Genomic DNA, 12,420 nt, shown 5'->3' on the forward strand with positions numbered 1-12,420 from the left:
GAAGAAGACAATTACATATAGCTTACCATATCCATAAAGCAAAGTGCTGGAGAAGTGATGGCAAGTGGGGTATTGTGAAATGCACACTTACTGTCCCATCCTTAATAACCCATGTGTCTTTCAAAAGTATACTTTCAGTGATAGTACACAGAAAGAGCCATTCATTGCATTTCAAAGCACATTATGTGAATTGAATCTTAACTTTGACCTTCATTTCCCATACCAGTGGCCAGTGTTCCAGAGAAAAGCAGAAGACGCAAGAAATGCAAACAAGATCTGATCCTGTAGCATATGGAAAAAACTGAGGCAGAGCACAAGAACCTGACAAAGGCTGCTGCTCAGTGCTGTTACCGTACAGCTGAGTGGCACTGGAGTCAAGTACAGTTTAACGAGAGAACGCTTGACCTCCAGCAGCAGCAGCAATCATCAAAGCAGATTGAGGTTGTGACAAAGCTCGTAACAGCCATTACTGAGCAGACAGAGGTCCTGCGCTCCCTGCTTCAGCTGTAGAGGCACTCCCACCCCAGCAGGGCAGCAGCTGATAACCACTGGCTGGAGTCCCCTGAGGAGAGGGGTCACCCCATGTTGTCATGGTCCCTGCATGCAGGGAGGGAGGGCAAGGCTAGGCTGCCACTCCAGCCCCAAGTCCACTGCAAAAGGCTATTCAAGCACTCTTGAGAAGGCTTCTTTCCATGGTCACTTAACCCTCTCCTCTCCACAAAATAAAATCATTCCTTTGAGCTCGGTGTGATTTCTTGTCCTGCAGGATTGGGGCTGGGGGAGAACACAAATCAAAACAGGCAGATTGGGAGAGGGGGTTGCTGGTGAAGGCACAGCTGCACAGTGGTACTCCCTGGTCTGCAGCAGACGTGCAGCTGAGGGAAATGGGTGGATGCTGCTGAAGGCACAGCTGCCCACTGATAATCCCTGGTCCACAGCAGATGTGTGGCTGAGGGAACCAGGTGGGTGGGAGGAGCTGGGGTGCTACTGAAGGCTCATGCATTATATTTACTGCAACTTAACGCCCTTCCACCAAGTAAAAGCATTCATTCCTTATGGCATGGTATGATTTCTTGGCATTAAGGCAGAGAAATACATAGGTAGCATGTGTGTTACAGATCAGTCATAAAGCTGTTTTTTAAAGCATGCCTTATTGCTGCTGCCTCAGCATGGCTACTGGTGGATGAAAGTGTAGGCAGCTGTGAGTAGGCCCCGCCTATGGCCTCTGCTTCAGAATTCCAGATAGGCGGAAAAGTCTCCTGCCTGGCTTCACGTACGTTGTGCAAAATAGCGCATGGTGTAATTATGGTGGGGACATTAGCTTCAGAAGGGTCCAAACATGTCAATAAACATCTGAACCTCACTTTTAAATGTCCAAAGGCGCATTCCACCACCATTCTACACCCGCTCAGTCTGTGATTAAAGTTTTTCTTGTTGGCGTCCAGGGCTCCTATGTAGGGCTTACTCAGGCAGGGAAGCAGAGGGTAAGCAGGGTTGCCCAATATAACAATGGGCATCTCCACATCACCAGTCTTGATTTTCCAGTCAGGGAAAAAAGTTCCATCTAAGAGCTTTTGGTACAGTCCCGAATTTTGGAATATGTGCGCATCATGGACCCTCCCTGACCAGCCAGTGTTGATGTTGGTAAAATGACCTTTGTGATCTACCAACTCCAGTATCACCCCTTTTGATTTACATATTCCAAGGCCAGGTGGGCCGGGACCATGATGGGGATGTGCATGCCATTTATTGCCCCACAGCAGTTAGGAAAGCTCTGGGCAGCAAAGCCATCCACTATGGCCTCTACCTCTCCTAGGGTCACAGTTTTCAGGAGGAGATGCTGACAGATTGCATGGGACACGTCCATCACCACAGACCCCACTGGAGATCTGCCCACCCCAAACTGATTTGTCACTGACCGGTAACTGTTGGGGGTTGCAAAGTTCCCCAGTGCAATTGGCACTCACTTGTGAACAATTAAAGCCGGCCTCATTTTGGTGTTGCTGTGCTTCAGAGTGGGCGCCAGCACATCACAAAGTTCCATAAAGGTGGACTTGCACATGCGAAAGTTCTGCACTCACTGCTGGTCATTCTAGGACTCCAAAACAATGTGGTCCCACTGGTGCGTGCTAGTCTCTCAGGCCCAAAACAGCTGCTCCACTGTCAGCAATGCAGTCATGGAGCCAGCTGCTGTGAGTTCTTGGACCACAGTTGGGAGATTTGCTCTTCCAAACCATCAGCAGGAGCACCAGTAGGATAGTCAAGCAGCACTGAGCTTCGGAATTGAAGGATAAATTGTGTGACAGCCGCTGTGATTGCTGAAACAATCTGTGCTATGAGTTGGAGCATTTGTGGATCCATACTTGCACTGGAATGCCGCACCTGGAAATGGAGTGATCTCCAGTTTTTTTTTCAAGCAGCTAGTGATGCAGTGAATTCTGGGGCAGTGCTTGGAATTCTGGGATTTCAACATGAAACACCCACAAGCAACCGAGGCTAAGGCACTGTGGGATAGGTGCCCACAATGCGGTGCTCACGCTGTCAAACTTGCACGGGGCAATGGGGATGCAGAGATTGGACACCGAAAAAAGGTGGGTCAAATTTCAAGAAGCTTTGTAGACACTTTATTCTAGTTCATAATATCGAGGTTAAATATTCAAATTTATTAAATATTAAATTTTTCTCATAGTGTAGACGCAGCCAGAAGCACTCTGGGTCCTGGCTATACAGGAAGAGTCTGTATGGGATGAAGGGCTAGAAGGTATTTTGACCTTCAGAGAGCGTTCTCTGTGACTGGGCTGGGATTTGCTAGTCATTTATATATAGTTGCGTAACTACTTATGTTTTTGAAATAGACATCTCTCTGCTAATTTGCAGCAGTAACAGACCATCCCCAAACTGACCTTGCTGGGCACAACAGGGGTCAAAAATCCTACACTATTGCCAGCTGTTTCTATAGATATGTAAAAATTATTCTAGCACAGGCCTGAGTACACAAAGAGAAAGCGAGGCTCTCCATCTTTGTCTTGAGCTTCGGCGTGTGGAGGGTGACATTGAAGACGCAGCACAGCCAGTCTGCACCCTTGTTAGGCTATCTGGCAGTGGTAGTGACTGCTCTAAAAAGCTGCCTTTAAAAGTCCCCTTGAATCTCTACATGCAAATCAGTTTGTGCCATTTGAATCTAAGACCAGGTCTATGCTAGAAATTCTTGTCGGAGAGTAATGTTGGGTACGAGGTGCATTTTGAGCCACCCTTCTGTACCAGCTGAAGCCCCAGTGTAGATGCATTCCTTTAGGCATAAAATGACTTGTGCTAGCATTGTTTATTTTGCTCACTGGACTAGAATAATTTTTACTGCAGAAGCATTTTTTGCTGAGGTAAGATCTAGCTGCCCTGGGATTCTTGCAGGGATAGCTATATAGGTATGGCTGCACCAGCAAATCTTGTAAGTGTTATAGGCCTAAGATTTGGATATGTGAAGATCTAGAGGTCAGCCAGAATGCAAGCCACTTGATGCTAACCCAAATTGCAGGCCGTTTGTTAGGTCAGAATAGCTTACCTTAGGTCATTTTTAGCTCACTTCCCAGGCCACCTTGGTCCCTTGTCTCTCTTTTGCACTGCCAGCACTTCATGATAGCGTCAGTTGTTTTTGTGTCATGTACTGTACAACCCCAAATGCATTGTTGGCATAATCACAGCAACAAGAAGACTAATAATAAATTGTCTGCAATTTCAGGCACATGCTTTCACGGCTTGTTTTCTTCAGCATCGCCAGCAAGGTGTGCAACTGTGCCTATCCGCTCCCCTACTTGCAGCAATGTCCATAATAAGGTCACTGTAGTCCAGTATTTTTCCATTGTCATTTTATCAAACTCTGAATCCAAAGAGTTGAAAATAATTTAATATTCAGGTGGCATTTGCCCATCCCAAGGGCACAGTCACCTTGATACAATAATTGATATTTCTATTGCAAAAAATCGATTTCTTATCTGCACTCAGCCAGTAACCACTTCATAAATGAACTTCATTATTTTATTTCCATACACACAAGAGGCACCCACCCTGACACCTTCCAAATGCCATTAATTAAGTTGCAGCCCCAGAGTTTGCCAGCCACTCAACCTACAGAGTATGCACACCCTGCTATTAGATTTGATCTCTCGTTAGCTGGGGGCAGTTTTTTTCTCCTATAATATTCATTAGTGCTTTATCTACAGTGTAAAATAATCTGCAAATGAATATTTTATTACTTAGATATTCCTTTAGTTCCCATTTTAAATGCTCTTAGTTTAAAAACATTAATGTTCTATCTGTAATACAACTAAGTAATTGAATTTATAAATGGCATCTTAGCTTATGTGACGGAGGTGCACGAGAGTTATTTATCAATACTTTATGCATTTAATTAAGATTTTTCCTTCCCCACATTATCCATATTTTAACATACTTACAATATTACAAGAAAGTATTTGCTGAAAGCTTATTTCGTACCGTTTTTCTTCTCATAAATGCCTTTCAGTGCCTTTGTAAGTGAAGCCTCATCACAGGGATCCTTAAGTTGAATTCTGTTATCAGTCTATGTGACCCTTGGTGAATATACTCCCATTTCTTATATTTAGTGATAAAATTGCTGTGGTGTTAATATTAAATTCTCAGTGTAAAAATACGTAAGGTAATGCACCTCAACTGCTTTAGCATTGCTGCCTGCTTATATGTTTGATTGTTTTAAGACACTGCAGGACAAATATGGGCCTCTTTTTTTCCTTCATGTTTCTGTGAACTTCAGGATGTTCTCCCTAAGCCTGTATGAAAATCAGCAATTCTCTTTTGAACCAATTTTTCAGCTGCAAAAGTACAGCTCCTGCACGTGATTATTTCTTTTGCAAACAGAAGGCAAATGAACTTTCTGCAGAGCTGGCAACTTGTCTCCCCACCACCAGCGACGTTTCGGATGTAGTGTAGTCCACTCAATGTGGAGAACCATCTTTTTATATTTCCTGCCTTTCCACTTCCCCACACACTCTGTTGGGAAAAATGACTGCACTTTTGTAGGTAACAGGGGCCCTCTTCTATAAGCAAAAAGAACAATAAATAACACTGTCTAAAACTTTTTAAATGGGCTCCTGAAGCAGATTTTGTGCCACCTGCATTTCCCTCCATTATCAGCCATTGTCACCTAAGGAGCTGGAGGTGTACTGAACCGCTGAACCTTGCATAATTCAACATTGGACAATGAGTATTGGACAATACCTGCTTCAAATACCTGCTTACCTAGGACATTTCCAGGGATTTTGTTTAGAGTGGTGGTTTCCACACATTCTCAAGGGAGGGGGAAATATGTTTTCAGGGGTTCATCACCAGAAAGTGAATTCAGATTCCAACAAAGTCGATGAGGCTTTTTTCAGTCCTTGCACAGAAATATAGTGAGGATAGATTTCTCCATATGCACAATACTTTATAAAAGCTGCATATTACCAATAAAATCCCCAAGCCCTCCAAGTATTTTGTGTGATGCCAACTGACCCGGGTTGTCAGCACAAGGTCAGTGTCTCTGGGGATTACATTTGTAGAATAAATATTGACTGGAGAGGGACAAAACTCTGTAATTAAACAACAAATTCAGACCCGTTTGTCTTATTAACTAATACCTCACCTATCAAATGAAACACTGTGGATAAATAGTAGAACTCCTGATTTTAATCATTGTTACTGTGACAATCTGCTATCCCTCAGGTAATGAAAAAGAGAAAATGTAATGGGAATTTGCAAATGGGGGATGGAGGAAAGGTGAGAGAGAGAGAGAGACAGGTTCAGCACTTCTGGAGGAAATTCAGCATACAACTGACAATTGCAGAATGGCTCAGCTAGGGTTCCAGCTACTGGGTTCTGCCAAATTATGAAGTGCCAGCTCCAGAAAAGGTTTGCAGGAAGAAAATTCTCTGTAAAACTGCATACCCTACATGGAGGGTTCGTATGGCCTCTTCCTGAAAGATGTTTTGATATTCTGCCTGTTGTGATTCTATCCACTGTAACCCTACCCAAGACAGCCTTCTGCTCAGAACTGAGCTAATTCTACAAGCCTGTAGCCAGTATCTGAGCAGACACTTTGTGCTTGGTGAGTAGTAAGTGTGTTGGAACTGGCAAATATTTCTTGGTTATGTCTTAGAATTAATTTGAAAAGGGATATTATTTTTTGATATTAAAACAGAACCTGGAAAGAGCGGTACAGTAAACTCTTTCATATCCGGCAGCCCTGGAACCGGAAGGTTGCTGGATATTCAAATATTCTGGCTAATAGAAAGATACTTGGCAATACATAACACTAAGGAAAAGCAAGATTACATATTAAGAAGCAAACAAAAATGTATACAGAATACTTTATTTACCAACAACAGTAGTACTGTACAGTGTGATCTTATGCTGTATTTATTTGTATTTACTTTCACTATACTGTACTCATGAAAAACGTAACTGACTTCTAATTATGGTTAAAATGCTGGTGACTGGAGGATGATAGAATGCTAGATATGAAAGAGTTTACTGTACCAATTTAATACACATTGTTTTCTGTGTGAAGCATGAAATTGGAGATGATGACCTAGTAGGTATATTCATACCCTCAGCCATGTGGGAAGGAACCAGATATTGCTGCTTGACTCTGTTACTCACTTACCACCTTTTCTAGGGCTACGTCTACACGTGCCCCAAACTTCGAAATGGCCATGCAAATGGCCATTTCGAAGTTTACTAATGAAGCGCTGAAATGCATATTCAGCACTTCATTAGCATGCGGGCAGCAGCGGCGCTTCGAAATTGACGCGCCTTGCCGCCGCGCAGCGCGTCCAGATGGGGCTCCTTTTCGAAAGGACACCACCTACTTCGAAGTCCCCTTATTCCCATGAGCTCATGGGAATAAGGGGACTTCGAAGTAGGCAGGGCCCTTTCGAAAAGGAGCCCCGTCTGGACGCGCCGCGCGGCTGCAAGGCACGTCAATTTCGAAGTGCCGCTGCCGCCCGCATGCTAATGAAGCGCTGAATATGCATTTCAGCGCTTCATTAGTAAACTTCGAAATGGCCATTTGCATGGCCATTTCGAAGTTTGGGGCACATGTAGACACGGCCTAGAAATGCTGCCTCTTTTCTGGTGATCCTCATCACCTAAAGGAAAGACTCTTTGTGAGGCAGGGGTTAAATTGGGCGAGGTGTCTGTAGCTTGGTGTGATCGGCAGACAATCCGTCCATGGCTTTCTGCCAATTTGGGAAGCTGCAGAAGTATGTGGGGACGCCTGAAGTAGTTTTCTAACCCCTGTCTTGGTAATTCTCAAGTTGTGAGTGGCTCAAAATCATCTGAAAAAGCTATATCCCTTTACAAGTCTTCTGCATGCAGACCTTCCTGTGACTATCGGGACTATCCATCATTGGCCGCGTCTACACGTGCACACTACTTCGAAGTAGCGGCACCAACTTCGAAATAGCGCCCGTCACGGCTACACGTGTTGGGCACTATTTCGAAGTTGAAATCGATGTTAGGCAGCGAGACGTCGAAGTCGCTAACCCCATGAGGGGATGGGAATAGCGCCCTACTTTGAAGTTGAACGTCGAAGTAGAGCACGTGTAGACGATCCCTGTCCCGCAACATCGAAATAGTGGGGTCCGCCATGGCGGCCATCAGCTGAGGGGTTGAGAGACGCTCTCTCTCCAGCCCCTGTGGGGCTCTATGGTCACCGTGTGCAGCAGTCCTTAGCCCAGGTCTTCTGGCTGCTGCTGCTGCAGCTGGGGATCCATGCTGCATGCACAGGGTCTGCAACCAGTTGTCGGCTCTGTGGATCTTGTGTTGTTTAGTGCAAGTGTGTCTGGGAGGGGCCCTTTAAGGGAGCGGCTTGCTGTTGAGTCCGCCCTGTGACCCTGTCTGCAGCTGTGCCTGGCACCCTTATTTCGATGTGTGCTACTTTGGCATGTAGACGTTCCCTCACAGCGCCTATTTCGATGTGGTGCTGTGCAACATCGATGTTGAACGTCGACGTTGCCAGCCCTGGAGGACGTGTAGACGTTATTCATCGAAATAGCCTATTCGGCTACTAGGCTACTAGTAGCTAATAGGCTACTTCGATGTAGGCTTCACGTGTAGACGTAGCCTAGCAGAGGGAGGGGCTTATGCTGTCTCCCTGTCAAAGCACTAGAGGGAGAGAGGAAGTGTTTCCATCATCCTCTTCTTCTTCCTACCTCAACAAAATTTAGGATAGTTTCCTAACTGTTGCAAGGAGCAACAAAGAGACACTGCTGATGTACTGAGTATGATTCCAACAAGGTTCATCCACCTTCTAATGCACAGCCTACAAGGAATTCAGTTTGGGAGATTGGATTATAAGAAAGTCTTGTATAGCTTTTGGCTACATGGCCCTCCTTCACTACCTTCAGATTGCTCATTTTATTGATTGGAGACTGCTTGTGCATCAATAAGTGGAGAACGATGACAATTTTTCCCCTTTTTCCCTCTGAAACAATAGAGTATTTGAGATATTCTTATTGATTCTGGCACATCTGGTTCCCCTTGGCATATAATCTATTTCTCGGGTGGAATAAAACTAAGAAAATCACTTGTTCTACATACTAAATTACCAGAGTTGTTTGTGAAGTGAGAAGAGGCAGCAGCAAACAATGGACAAGGTCAGTAAATAAAGCTGAATTGGTCTCACTGTGTGACTTGACGGAACTGTCTACACTACTGCTCACTTGGGTGAAACTTAGGGGAAAACACACCCCTGTGCAATGAACGTTCCCCTGTCATCTGTTGTAATCTTCTAGGCAGGCTGCTGGTGGGAGAGCTTCTCTTCACTGCTTGATGAGCTGATTTCATTATAGCGATGGGTAAACTCTCCTGTCACCACAAAGCAGCCACATGCACGATCTTACAGCAGCTGCATTGGTACAGCTATGCCACTGTAAGCTTGTTAGTGTAGTCCTAATACAGCTTTGTGTGCCACTGGCAAGGGGAAGTCTTTATAACCTCCATCAGGCTGCAAATAATGCTTTACAATCACAGCACTTGAGAACATTCTCCTTTGGGAGAAAAGCCGGCAATAATCACCAGATTACAGGGAAATTGCTAATTGAATCCATTTGTCACTTTTCCCCCACCAGCCCATAAAATAGGATGTAAGAGAAGTGATCCCATGATTCAGTTCAGGTTCTGACACTGTACTCATCACCTGGTGTCTCAGTGACAAAACAGAAACAAGGTTCACTAGAGCATTAAAAACACTGTAATGGTTGCTGCCCTGTTTCTCCAAGAACTACCAGCCCGGTGCAGTGGGGATTGCTCTGTCCAGCCAGTAGCGGCTCCATGGCTTTCTAGGGCTGTTGGGAATGTGCTTCCTTGCTGTTCCTCTGTGGTCAACCTGGAGTATAATTGTTCCTGGTACCAGACCCCTCCCTTTCCATCTGGTGCCAAATCACATTCCAGGCACATCCCATTGTCCTTGCACAAGCACTCTTGCTTTAAGGTATGATCAGAGGATTTTGCATGCCAAATTTGGTGGTCCTGGCTCTTACTGGTTAGGAGGAGTTCTTGAACAGACAGTCTCACAGATGGCTGGACATACCAACAACAGACAGAGAAACAGACAAACACACAAATATATATCAGATTATTTGTGTTACAGTTGTGCCCAGAAGCTCCCAGCCAAGACTGTGGGCCCATTGTGTAAGGCAATCATACACATGCCCAATAACAAGCATTTCCTTTTCTCAGGAACTTAGTCTAAATAGCTGAGACCAAGGCTGGGAGAAAGTTCCAATTCCTCCCCTCCCCCACCACACCCCTCCCACCGATAGAGGTAGAAGTGTGATACAGACAGCTGAGATGACTTGCTCAAGGTCCCATAGGAAGCCTATGGAAGAGCCACTTATGGAATTCAGATCCCTTGGGTCCCAGGCCAGTCTTTAATCACAAGACTGTCCTACATTTCTGTGAGTACAAGATCTGCCCTTGTGGATCAGATTGATGGATGAGGGTGTACAGTAAGACCTGATGGACCAGTGAGAATGACAGACAATAGGAATAAGGGGTGAAGAGAAAATCTAAGATCATACACTTACATTAGATACATTTAATATTGCATGATTGTATGATGCCTGAAAGATATTCCTTGTTAGAATTTAAGTGCTACTTTAATTAGCCTCCAGCTAGGGCCTTTGAAATAAAGGGTTGCACAGTATAATGAGGCAATAATGATCATTTGAATTTTCCATTATTACAGCATGCTAACTAAGGTTCAGTATACTTAACATATGAACATGAAGTTCAAGAATACACGGGAGAGATTTTCAGAGCTGTGAAAAATGCAGTAGACTTGTCAAACCATTCTCTTGATTAGCCTGGTTCATTTTGGACAAACCGTGTTTTAGGAATGTAACAATTGGCCTTCACTAGACCTTGCAGCTGATTCCTCCAGTGAACACGTACAGGATGCTAAGTGTCTCGCAAACAGTTGCATTGGAAACCATAGCTAGTATCAGCCAGTGTCTCTGGTATTGAATAATGCATGTCTTTTACATGTTCCATTTTCTTAGATATAAGGTATGTTGTTTTTCCCCCTCTTTTGGGCTTGGCACTACTATTTGGTTTCAAATGGAAATTTAAAGCTATCCAGGAAATACTACTTTCATTAAAAATGCTCACTTAAAAATCATGGAATTTTCAGCTCTGTTGGAGAGTAAAAACTCCTGTTTCTCAGTCTGCCTACCCAGTGCTGTTTGACTAGAAGAGCTGGATTCGTGACAAGTCAAAATACTAGCTATGTGAAACTGGAATAGTGAGGGCTTCTCACTTACAAAATGGACACAAATCTGACTTAGCTGTTACCACTCAAGAAAGAGATCTTGGAGTCATTATGGATAGTTCTCTGAAGACATCCACTCAGTGTGCAATGGCAGTGAAGAAAGCTAACAAAATGTTGGGAATCATTAAGAAAGGAATAGATAATAAGACAGAAAATGTCATATTACCTTTATATAAATCCATGGTACGTCCACATCTGGAATACCATGTACAGATGCGGTCATCCCATCTCAAAAAAGATATATTGGAATTAGAAAAGCTTCAGAACAGGGCAACTGAAATTATTTGGGGTATGGAACATCTGCCATATGAGGAGATATTAAAAGACTGGGATTTTTAGCTTGGAAAAAAGACTATTAAGGTGGGGATATGATAGAGGTATATAAAATCATGACTGGTGTGGACAAAATAAATTAGGAATTGTTATTTACTCCTTCTCACAACACAAGAACTACGGGTCACCAAATGAAATTAATAGGCAGCAGGCTTAAAACAAATAATAGGAAATATTTTTTCCACACAGGACACAGTTAACCATGGAACTCCTTGCTGGAGAATATTGTGAAGACCAAGACTATAGTAGAGTTTAAAAAAGAACTAGATAAATTCATTGTTACCAAGCTTTCCTCAAACTACAGTACCCACCTAAGGAAGTGAGGAAACAGATTGACAGAGCCAGACGGGTACTCAGAAGCCACCTGCTACAAGACAGTACTCACAAGGTAAACAAGAGAACATCACTGGCCATCACTTACAGCCCCTACCTAAGGCCTCTCCAGCGCATCATCAGTTATCTCCAGCCCATCCTGGACAATGACCCTTCACTCTCACAGACCTTGGGAGGCAGGTCTGTCCTCGCCTACAGACAGCCTGCCAGCCTTAAACAAATCCTCACCAGCAACTCTTGATCACGACACAGTAACTCAAAACTGGAACGAATCCCTGCAACAAACCTCACTGCCAACTCTGCTCACCTATCTACACCAGGGATATCATCACAGGACCTAACTTTAACCATACCATCAGGGGCTCCTTTACCTGCACATCTACTAATATAATATATGTCATCTTGTGCCAACAATGCCCCACTGTAATTTATAATGGCCAAACTGGACAGTCTCTACGTAAAAGAATAAATGGACATAAACCAGACAGCAGGAACGGTCATGTACAGAAACCTGTGGGAGAGCATTTAAATCTCCCTGACCACTCAGTAACAGATTTAAAAGTAGCAGTCCTAAAACAAAGAAATTTCAAAAATCAAATGGAGAGAGAACTCTCTGAGCTGCAATTTATTTGCAAATTTAACTCCATCAACTAAGGATCAAACAGAGACTGGGAGTGGCTCACAGCTTACAAAGGCAGCTTCTCTGCCCTGGGTGTTAATATCTTCCCATTAGACTCTGACAAAGACTCACACCCCCTGTCTGATCTGACTTGTTTTTGCCTCTTTTGATAAGTGCTATTGATACTGGGCCATTTCCACCTTGCTGAATAGACCTTGTCAGCTCTGGTCCTCCCTTTTACTGGGACCCCACTCTTTAAATACCCCTGTGGAACCCCCCCACCACTCATTCATAT

General features: G+C 44.0%; 1 protein-coding gene across 2 annotated transcripts in view; it reads left to right on the top strand.

Annotated features, from left to right (window-relative positions):
• LOC142024381 (leucine-rich repeat and fibronectin type III domain-containing protein 1-like protein) overlaps nucleotides 1-12,420 on the top strand; it is a 372,892-nt gene that overhangs the window by 114,125 nt on the left and 246,347 nt on the right. Inside the window, exon 3 of one of the 2 annotated variants that reach the window (XR_012648459.1) lies at nucleotides 227-718. The exons of the other annotated variant lie outside the window; for it this stretch is intronic. The gene's annotated coding sequence lies outside the window, so the exon portion shown is untranslated. Of the gene's footprint in view, nucleotides 1-226; nucleotides 719-12,420 lie in introns of those variants that run through there. 2 annotated transcript variants of the gene reach the window in all.

This window comes from Carettochelys insculpta, chromosome 22, assembly GCF_033958435.1.
Source record: "Carettochelys insculpta isolate YL-2023 chromosome 22, ASM3395843v1, whole genome shotgun sequence".
NCBI classification, from domain to species: Eukaryota; Metazoa; Chordata; order Testudines; family Carettochelyidae; genus Carettochelys; species Carettochelys insculpta.